Consider the following 10,958-nt stretch of genomic DNA (forward strand, 5'->3'; position numbering starts at 1 on the left):
TTTTACTCATGAATGAAATATTCGCCTTTAAGACTCATGACGGCTTTTATTTGATTTCATCAATGTCTTTTCAAGTTGTTAACTTTGAAATTAAGGGATAAATAATACAACTTCGTCTCACTCCGTTCTTAAATTGTGATCTTTTGAACTGAGGTCCCTGAGATGTCCAATGACGCCTACATCTCATGGTATGTAACATGATTATCTTCCATAATCATGTTACGCACAGCATCCACATTTTTTTGAGTGACGGCGGTTTTTAGTCGCCCTTCACGCGGTTCGTCACTGAGGCTAGAGCGTCCTCGCTGAAACTCTGCATACCAGCGATAAACGGTTGTCTTTGATGGTGCTTCTTCGCCAAACACAACAAAAAGTTCAGTTACGCATTCTTGCTGGGTGGAGCTTCATCGAAAGTTATAGAAACTTATACTGCGGTACTGTTCATGACTAAATTCCATCTCTTCCAGCGACTTGGGAACTTCGACACGCCACCGTTTTAAAACTATCTGCTGGTCTTAATGAAACTTTGCATGGGCATTAACCAACTCAAAAAGTTGTTTATAAACACCATTTATAGTTGCTAGTTGATACGGAACGTTCTATACCCGACAATTAAAAGGCTACCCTCGTATTCCTAGTCCACGTTTCTCTGGCCTCCCAGGCTTCACGACAAATCTCGTTCCTTATTATCCTTTTACATTCCTCAGTTTTCGTGTACTTGTGCTTAGTAGTGTCTTAAATGAGATCGAAGACTGCGTGATCCATTTTAAGTTTTTCAAAGACGATTTTCCTTCTCTCAATAAGTTCTTTAGCTGCTTCTTTTAGCCAAAGGTGCTCAAAATTCCTAATTCTCTTCCTCTCATTTCTCGGTCACATTCTGTGCAAATTTATTATTCCCTGCCTCCAGAAATTCAACTTGATACCGTGTTTTCTTCAATATTTCTATTTGCTAAATGCTTTTTGCTGCTTTCATCAGTTTTTTATTTTAGTTGACACTACCTTACTATTACGTTATAGCATGTGTCGTCGCTTATACTTTTTTCGTCTTTTCTTTTCATTTATTTTGGTAGAATATATTCAATATATGTAATTATCTTATGTCCACTGGAATTTCTCTTAAGTGAGTTTTCTTCGGCTGTGGTATGCTAATATTGCGTACACGTGGTACCGTGCAAGACACCACCAGGGGGGGGGGGGTGGTGTTTAGCAGGGGGTTATTTCAAACCAAGCATGCAGCTCTCATCCTATCCATTATCAACACGCGCGCTCGCTTGCCGGACTCAGGCCAAGCACACAGGAGGGTGAGGTCTTCTGAATCTTTTAAAAGTTTGTTTTAGGCTTGCAGTAATTTTGGGTTTTGGTTCCTGTGTTCACCTTAACTAACCCTTCATTGAACAGTATTTGATTTTTAATCATCCCTTCTTTATTTTTTGCGTAACCGTTTGGCGACCCTGCGTTTATAATCCTGAAGCATCCACTCATTTCCTTCTACCATTTCATGCCATTTTATTTCGCTGATTCTTAATGCCTCGAGGATCATCCTTCGAATTTCAATTAAGTTTTCTGGCTTTGTGCAAGTTCGAAGCGATCTCACATTTCATGTTTCCATCCTTTTGTGAAAATGTATCGCATTTGATCGGCTACATTGGCAGAAAAAAATACCTAACACAAATCTCAATATCGTCTGAAACTCTCTGGAACTGCTTGAATGCTTTCGTCTTCCAACATTTTGTACTCTTCTTCACCACAAACCCCATGTGACGGAGAAAGTAATTATAAATCTCGTGTTTTGATATCACGTAATAGACCCAACTTCGAAATGCTTCCTCATATTCTCCGAAGAATGCTTCGCCCACGTCTCGCCTTGAATAGAGGTTACTCTCATGGGGTTTTTTCACACAAAGTCGACATTTTGGGAATGGAAACGCCCAAGGGCACTACAGTTCCGGTGATGTATTGGTTCAACTATCATGCTACGTAGTTTGTTATGTAGTATAATAGTTCTACGGATCGAATCATAGAGGCGGAGGATTCGTTGTGTACACGCTATGAGGACATGTTTCTTATCTTTGAACTTTCACTAATTGTAGGCTCGTATGAGGTCCGGAGGATGCCGGATGACTATTGGATTCTTAAGAACTTATTTAATTGCCGAACTATTATCTCTTATTGCCATCTGGACACCTTTTCCGCGTCGTCCAGCCCCTCTTTCGGTATACCCATACCTGTCATTAATCTCGGCCTATGCTTCCTCTCTCATTTACATGTATATCACCTAAGAATTCCTCAAAGCCAAGTGGATTTTTCAGCCACCTTTAAACTTTACAGAAATTAATTTTTGGTTGTGTATTCAGAACTGCAACGGCCTACTCAACATCTTAATTCTTGGACTAGCTTCTCGTTGATTGAATTGGAATCACTTAACATACTTCAGTTGTAAGGAAACGGGGAGCCGTCAATTAATAATTATTGTTATAATGGTTAAAATTAAAATAGTTGCATGTGAGCTCAGCTTTAAATTTCTCTTAAATTCTACGCCTCACAAAAATTGAGAATCAGGAAAATTGTTAATCATGATTTTTTTCTGTTGGAACTTTGAAGATTACATAAATGTAATGGGGTGGAAAGTAGCTTGAGTGAAATCGGCTCTATTAGTTAATAAGAGAGGATAAATTTTATTTCTTGGATTTTTTTCGTGTTTATTGAAATATAATATCCTATCCTAGATAATCCTAAATATAATATCCTAGATGAACTTTGGTTCGTCTCATGGACTGATACATTTTCCATGTTAATGTTAGAATACATCTCTTGTTTTTTGGAACATTTTCCGTTACCTATTTAAGCGGAATTTTATCTAGATTAAATGCAATCTTTGATGATAGCTTTCTTTTCCAAACCCAAAGTACTTCCTAAGAATTTATTATCGACAATTAGGATCATTTGCTTTTATTTTCTGTCTACATCGTTTGCTACACTAGCCCTCCTGCAAGTTTCAATGCTAATTTCAATGAAGTATCAATTACGTAAGTAAATGCCTAGAAAAAGCGGTTTGGAGAATTATTTTTCTCTCTATGACGCATATTTTCGGTAAAAATCTGGCGGCTAATTGGAAATGTATATTGCAAAATGTAATGGCAATAATCGACAAACACTATAATTCACGGGCTAGTGAAAAACTCTTTCTTGATCTGAAAAAGTATTTTCTACTTAAAATGACCAAAATTTACTGTAGATGTAATAAATTGGTATATTTTCTCGCATGAAATCGGTCGAGTGTAACGAATCATAACAATCTGAAAGTAGGGCTACAGCAGAAAGTCTACGGTCAAGTATTTATAAGACTTCGAAATAACGTCGGGTCCTTGATGATAATGGAATACTTCAAATCTTACTGATTTACAATGAAAATTTTGAGGTAATCTATTATAGGTCAATATTTCTGTTAACCGAATCATTTGCTCAATGTTTCTGATGAAATACACACTCAGACGCCTAAAGTTTCAAGATTGAAAGAGATCGGGTGACTCTACACTTCCCTTCCCTCAGCTCTGCCGAACTTAGCGGAGATTTTGCTTGGAATGTGGGAGGAAGCATTGGCTGTTTGTAATCGCGCTTCGAGCTAATGTTTTGGGGCTGTAAAGCGTGGTTGGATCACGCGGAAAAGGTCAAATCAGTCGAATAGTCGAATTTCACTCTACAGTAAACTGCCCAAATGGTTATGCTTGATGGGAGTTGAATTTCCTCAAGTAAGCGCGTGAATATTAACAAAACTAGTGAACTGATGTTAAGGCGTGCTAGAGCTGTTAGAGCAGCAGATACGTTTTATGCAGTAATTTAGTGAGAGAAATATTTTTTAGTCTGAATAAATCCTGTCATATGCATTTGTTTGCCGAAATTTACATTTTAGTTGTACAAGGCATATTTATAAAGTAAAGGCCGTTTGGTCACAGGAAAAAATATACCGATACGAAACACATTTCATTGGCACTTTTAGTTAGCTACAAACCTAGTTCACTTGTCAAGATAATCGCCGTTCACTTAAAAGCATTTTTGTTATCGCTGCACCAGCTTCTCTAGCCCCTCTGCATACAAACTCGCCGCCTGAGAGTTGAACCAGTTGGGAACGCCGTTCTTGGGTTCCTCTTCGGTATAGAAATATTGTTCACCGAGCCACTGTTTCATGTGCAAGAAGAGTTAGTAGTCGTTTGGTACAATGTCACGACTATACGTTGGGTGGTCAAAGAGTTCCCAAAGATCTTGAATTTTCTTGTTGGTTTTGACTGCATTGTGAGGACGCGCGTTATCGTGGAGGAGAATTACGCAAGATAGCAGGTTCTCGCGTCGTTTGTTTTGAATCGCACGTCTCTGTTTGTTTTGCAGTACACATCAGCTGTAATTGTTTTCCCAAGTTCCTTAAAATTCACTAAACACCTTTTATGTTCCTTGAAACGGCAGCCATCAATTTTCGACATGTGTACTGAGTTTCCTGTAACATTTTCGGTTTTGGTGAAAATGAGCGTCGCCACTGCATCGATTGCTGTTTTGTTTCTGAATTTGAGCATCTGACAACCCTTTTGCATTCAAGAATAACTTGAACTCGACTTACTCTATGAATATGCCTCGTACTATTTCTTTCGTAATTTTGTGCTACATTAAGGCTATTATTGCTCTATGAAGGATCATTGATACATTTAAAAGAGGGACAATATTTGAATAAGTAATAAATTTATCGCAAATTAGGCTTCCAAAAGGCAAAAGTGCCCACAAGCAGTCAGACATTTTGGTGGGACAGAGGTTGCATGCACTCAAAACTTGTTAGTCATTCTCACCCATCGCATAAACATATAATTCCTTAGATAAACTTTAAACTTCGTCAAAATAATCTTGAATGCTGTATTTATCATTGCATACTGGTAAAAGAAGCTTAACCGAGTAATTGTCCACAGGCATTGGTCGCGAAATTCAGCCTGAATTTTTGAGAAATGTAAAACTTAAGGACTCTTAGGCAGTGGTTAAAAATAACAGATTTTGAAAAAATTCCGATCTAAGACCCCGATATCAGTTGGCAACTATCCCTCATAGCGCATATATGATTCTGAAAAAAAAGCCATTACGATAGCTAGTCTCTTGACTCCATAATGATGCATGCTGAGCGTGAAAAGTGCAACGACGTTACCTTTTTCGTTTTACCTTTATCGTTTTTGCACCTTCTCACCTTTCCTACGGACTATTTGGATTATATAGACATTCCTCTATGGCCTTCATAAGGTAGCTGTCCGTTTTTCCAAAAGCACGAATTAATTATGCCTCTTAAATAGGGAGGAATAAATTACCTTTTTCCACTACTTGGTAGGCTTCCTTTTATCTTGGTTACCATAGAAATTTTTCCCGCGGCGTGTTTGAACGTGTAAATTTTTTCTCTCATGAGTAACGTTTTAGTTTCTTAACAGGCCTCATAAGTTGGAATTCTAATGAATATTTGTAATGCTTAATATATAGATGGTGAATCCACTCATTGATCTAGTTCATTGGTATTACAGGCTCTCAGGGACGCCAACTTACAAAAAATATTGGGGGGGCCCAATCCGGGGATCTTGCCCCTCGAAATTTTATAATTAGTGAGTTTTAAGTTTTTTAAGCATTTTAGAAGAGTCATATGATCAACATTAGAACCCTGTTAACTCGAATATCGAGATCTGGACACTCCGGGGAAAATCGATAAGCCTGGCACATTTTTTCCTCACACAATTTTTCAGGGGGGTTGGGCCCCCTCGGGCCCCATGGAGTCGGCGCCACTGCCGGCTCTCACTCCGCATTATTTACTTACCAAAAAGTAATCGTCATATAGTATCAAATGTAGAGGTATTTTACTATCAATTGTGCACCTTATCCTTGCACTTCTTATTGTGCATCCACTGATCGCCCGACCAACAATTTTCTGAATGCCACACAATCGCTGTTAGCGGCCGTGCGTTTCGATTGGCTGAAAAATTAGCGGAAGATCCGTTTTGTTTTAGATTTTTCGACTCCTTGTCCGCCTCCCTGGAAACAAATGCCTAACAACAAATGGTAACTATTATTTGAGAAAGATCTGCTGGCTTGTTTCCCCACCCAACTCTAGTGCGACCTTCGAAGCATCGTAGAGGCAGTTTGTATGGTAAAAAATAGCCCATTCCCAAATTATAAACAATAAATAACATTGTATCAATTTTATTCATGTAAGAGAAGATAATTCGCGGTAGTTACGCACCTAATATTTTTATGTTCCTATTCATCACTCTTTTTTTATCACTGAAGGCATATATCCGCAGGTAATTATAATTTAATATACCATACGGATCAGTAATTGTAACGACACACACGTTTGTGAGCAGGAAAGTTGATTGCCAGGTGAACAGGCTCTTCGAGCCGTCTATCTGCGTTTCATTTCATAATATATTTATAATGCTAATTAATAAATATTCTAATCATATTAAAGTTAATATTTCGTGAATCCACCGATTTTTATTGAGTCACATATTGTTTCACTTTACGATTAGAGCCAAATTATCATCACTGGTCAACAATCTTACGATTGGTTTGACGCAGCTCTCCACTCAATGGACCTATCAGCTATTTTTTTTTCACCTTTTTGCTTGTTCCATATATTTCATTCGAGGTCTTCCTTTCCCGGCATTGCCATCTACCAGTCCCTCGACGATTGTGATAGTCAGGCCATCATTTCTCAAGGCATTGCTGTTTTTTCGCTTTCTCATCATGGTTTACGTGACCATTCTCTGCTACTCCGTTTAGGGCATCAGTATCGCTCACTCCGATGCATTTGATCGTCAATATTCTTTCGATGCACCACATTTCGAGAGCCTCTACCCTTGTCTCTCTGCTACTGTCATTTTGCATTCCCCCTTTCAGTTGAGAATCAGAGTGTAGAGATTTCCCCTTCTTCAAAACAAAAACTTGTTTTTTTTTATTCCTGCGATAGTAGGTTGGGGCATACCAAATGGGAGGTAGTGCCATGTAAAGAAGTCGATTAACTACTATGTCTCTTTGAAATTGATATTGAAGTTTTTTTTCTGGGTTAATTTGCAACGTGAATAGAAACTTCGTTATTGAGTTTGACGAATGTAAGTTGCTGGCCACTTCATGACATTCGACGATCCCAGAGAAATTAAGCAATGTCTTCCTACTTTTCAGTGTTGCCTGATCAATCTTTCAGATTCTGCTTATTCCCGTGAAGCACAGAGCATGCAGTTTCAAATCTTTCAACTGGTAATGTTTCCCTCACTCTGAAGTTCCGATATTTTAGAATTGAAATTGGATTTATTTTTCCATGCATAATAGTTATTCACGGCGTTGCACGATAAATTTTGCATTCCCTGTGGGTTTGTGCATGAGGCTGTGCAGTGTTTTTTAGTCAAATTTCATAGCCAAGTCACGGTATCTTCACAGGTTTTGGTATCATTTAAATGGTCTACCTTACCCAAAGCTAGCCCAATACCCCCTCAACACCGCCGCTTTTTGTCCACGAATGCTTATTCGACGAGAGAACTAGCTTATCTCGCAGCTAACCTCTGTATCTAAAGGTCGATCCACCATCCGCAACCCGGTGGACGCACTCGGTGGCTTTAAGCTCATCCGCGAAAGGTGTTGATTATATAATTGAAAAATATAAATTTATAAATGAAATGTTTTATAATTTTAAGACGTCCTGGACATAGTAGCGCATGCATTTCCGCGATGAACCTCCTTTAAACTTGAAGCTGGATTTGCTAATTCTCCTATTAACGGATCGAAAATTTTGAGCATATTATTCCCATTCTCACACACATTTGCGACAGTTAAACTCATTCTTCAAAGGTCATCGGAGAAAATGCCACAAGAAGCATGAATAAGTAAAGAAGCTTAAAAAACATAGAAATCAAGTCATCCGCGGACATAAAGTAAGTGCATGAATAGATAAACTGAATGAGGCTCAACAATAATGATATGATTTAATTATCATTTAATTAATTTTTCGCGTATCATAATTTGAAAATAATATTTTTTTTGACTATGGAGTTATCGTTTACCTCAGCATGCTCATAACAGAAGCCTTTATAAAAGTGAAGAATAGGAGCACCTTGCAAATTCTAGTTATTCTCAAGTTTCCTCTCATTGTAAATTGTTGAACGCTTCACTTTTCTCTCGGCCCGTAGGCGTAACAGCAATTTTTCTGACGCCAACGCAAAATAATGATTTTTTGGTTTACTACTCCACACTCCTCATTTCTTTTTTTATTAATTTTGGATGTGATATCCATCTTTTTCGAATATCGTAAGAAGAGTAATTTTCTATGCCCTAATATCTATGTTGAAGGAAATAATTACCAAGCCTACGCAAAAGGACAGCGGTGAACTGTCTATAATACAGATATTAAAGCAAATTTGAATGTAAACCGGGCCATTGGGATGTGGTAATGGGATATGGCTTGAATATTGGTAATTTTGCCTATCGGAGAAAAGAAGATCGATGCTCGGGAATATTAAGAGAACAGGACGTTTTATGTTATTAACTTTGAACTGTACCGGAGGGAATGAAACTTCATCTATTGATTAAATATTGACCTAATTTCAATTAATGTGTAAAATACCTTATTTATATCTTGGGCATTTTTCTTTAAATTTCAGGATAAATATAATTTATCTCAATCCATAAATTTTGGTTCCTATGTATTCATATTCTTTATCTTTTGAGAAATAGACTGTGTTCGAATGTAATGTAGACATTTTGTGAATGATAATTTGTGATTTACGATCTAACTTGAATTCTCTTCTCTCTTCTTTACAGAATGAAAGCGTTGTAAAAATGTCTACGGAACAAGGAAGAGTGAAACCACCAAATGAAGAAATTCAAGTCATCAGCTGCATAGATGAAGAAGGCAGGGATAAGGCGTCAATGAGGGGGCGGGGGTTTGAAGTTAGGCTGTTCTTCGCTAGGCGTTTTCGGCAAATGAGTGATACTTTCGTGCGAGCGTCTTTAACACATTTATTCACGTTTACACACAAACGACACATGGTATGAATCAAGGTATGAGTGCACATAAAATATCCATGAGTGATCACGTCAATCAAACGAACACAAAGAGTCAAAAATGACTCGAAGAGTAAAGAATGGTTAAATGGTTGCAACTAATGAAAGGTTATGATAACTGGTACCAAATCACGTGAACTAAAGTCCCAAAGATCCCCAAGTCCCATTGGCCAAGAAAAAAGGTTGAGAAAATGATGAAAATAGCGCTAGAGGTATGGATCCAAAATCATCAATGAAATGGTATTTATAAACCATAGTATGGTTTATTTAGATAATGAGCTCAAAAAATAGGTAGGGGTGTGTGAGTGCGTGCGTGTGTACATGTGAATGGTCCCTTTTTTGTGTTTTGCCCTTTGCATTTCGGTTGTGTTTGGGGAGGGTTGGGAGGGAAGTGTTGTGTATATTTTTGTATGTGCATACTAATCCTACCTCTCCACAGATTCAAGTCATCGCTGGATTTGAAGAAAAGAAGACAACGGTCGAAGAGGACCAAGACAAGAGGATAATGCGTGTGTTAGCTTTGATTTGGGCTGTTTGGGCCGAATAATTTGCGTAACATAAGCCTAGGCGATTGCGTGCGTGCGTTAATTTTAGCCTTTTGAACCAAAGTTTTGTATCCACGCTAATCCATTGCAGCGTACAGGAATGGGACTTTCACTTGGTTTAAGTGCAAAGGTGCCCCCTGTATGTTGTAGTGGTGTGTATGCGAGGCTTTGGGGATTTTTAGTGCAAGGGTTTTTTTTATTTTTGTATGTGCCTACTAATCCTACCTCTCCCCAGGTTTTGAAGAGCAGAAGACAGCAGTAGAAGAGGACAAGATAATGAAGACAGCGAACTCACCTCTGGATTTGAAGAATAGAAGACGGAGGACACCGACGAAGACCAAGAAAAGAAGAAAATGCGAGTGTTAGCTTTGATTTGGGCTGTTTGGGCCGAATAACTTGCGTAACGTAAGGCTAGGCGATTGCGTGCGTGCGTTAATTTTAGTCTTTTGAACCAAGGTTTTGTCATGCACGCTATTCCATTGCAGCGTACAGAAGTGGGTCTTTCACTCGGTTTGAGTGCAAAGATACCCCCTGTATGTTGTCGTGGAGTGCATGCGAGGCTTTGGGGATTTTTAGTGCAAGGGTTTTTTTATTTTTGTATGTGCCTACTAATCCTACCTCTCCCCAGGTTTGAAGATCAGAAGACAACAGTAGAAGGGGACAAGGCAAAGAAGACAGCAAAGTCACCTCTGGATTTGAAGAAGAGAAGACGGAAGACCAGACAACGACGAAGACCAAGACAAGAAGAAAATGCGAGCGTTAGCTTTGATTTAGGCTGTTTGGGCCGAATAACTTGCGTAACGTAAGGCTAGGCGATTGCGTGCGTGCGTTAATTTTAGTCTTTTGAACCAAGGTTTTGTCATGCACGCTAATCCATTGCAGCGTACAGGAGTGGGTCTTTCACTCAGTTTGAGTGCAAAGATACCCCCTGTATGTTGTCGTGGAGTGCATGCGAAGCTTTGGGGATTTTTAGTGCAAGGGTTTTTTTATTTTTGTATGTGCCTACTAATCCTACCTCTCCCCAGGTTTTGAAGAGCAGAAGAAAACAGTAGAAGAGGACAAGATAATGAAGACAGCCAAGTATCTCTGGATTTGAAGAAAAGAAGCCAGAAGACGGGCTCGAAGAGGACCACAGCATGAAGATGATGAGAGCGTTAGCTTTGATTTGGGCCTCTAGGGCCGAATGTTTTACGTAACGTAAGGCTAGGCAAGGGTTTTATTTTTTTGTATGTGCATACTAATCCTACCTCTCCCTAGGCACAAGTCAGTCCCGGATTTGGCGAGGAGAACGCAGAAGACGGTCGAAGAGGACATAGAGCATGCATCTGCGTATACGTTCATGGC

This window comes from Ischnura elegans, chromosome 1, assembly GCF_921293095.1.
Source record: "Ischnura elegans chromosome 1, ioIscEleg1.1, whole genome shotgun sequence".
In the NCBI taxonomy this organism is placed as follows: domain Eukaryota; kingdom Metazoa; phylum Arthropoda; class Insecta; order Odonata; family Coenagrionidae; genus Ischnura; species Ischnura elegans.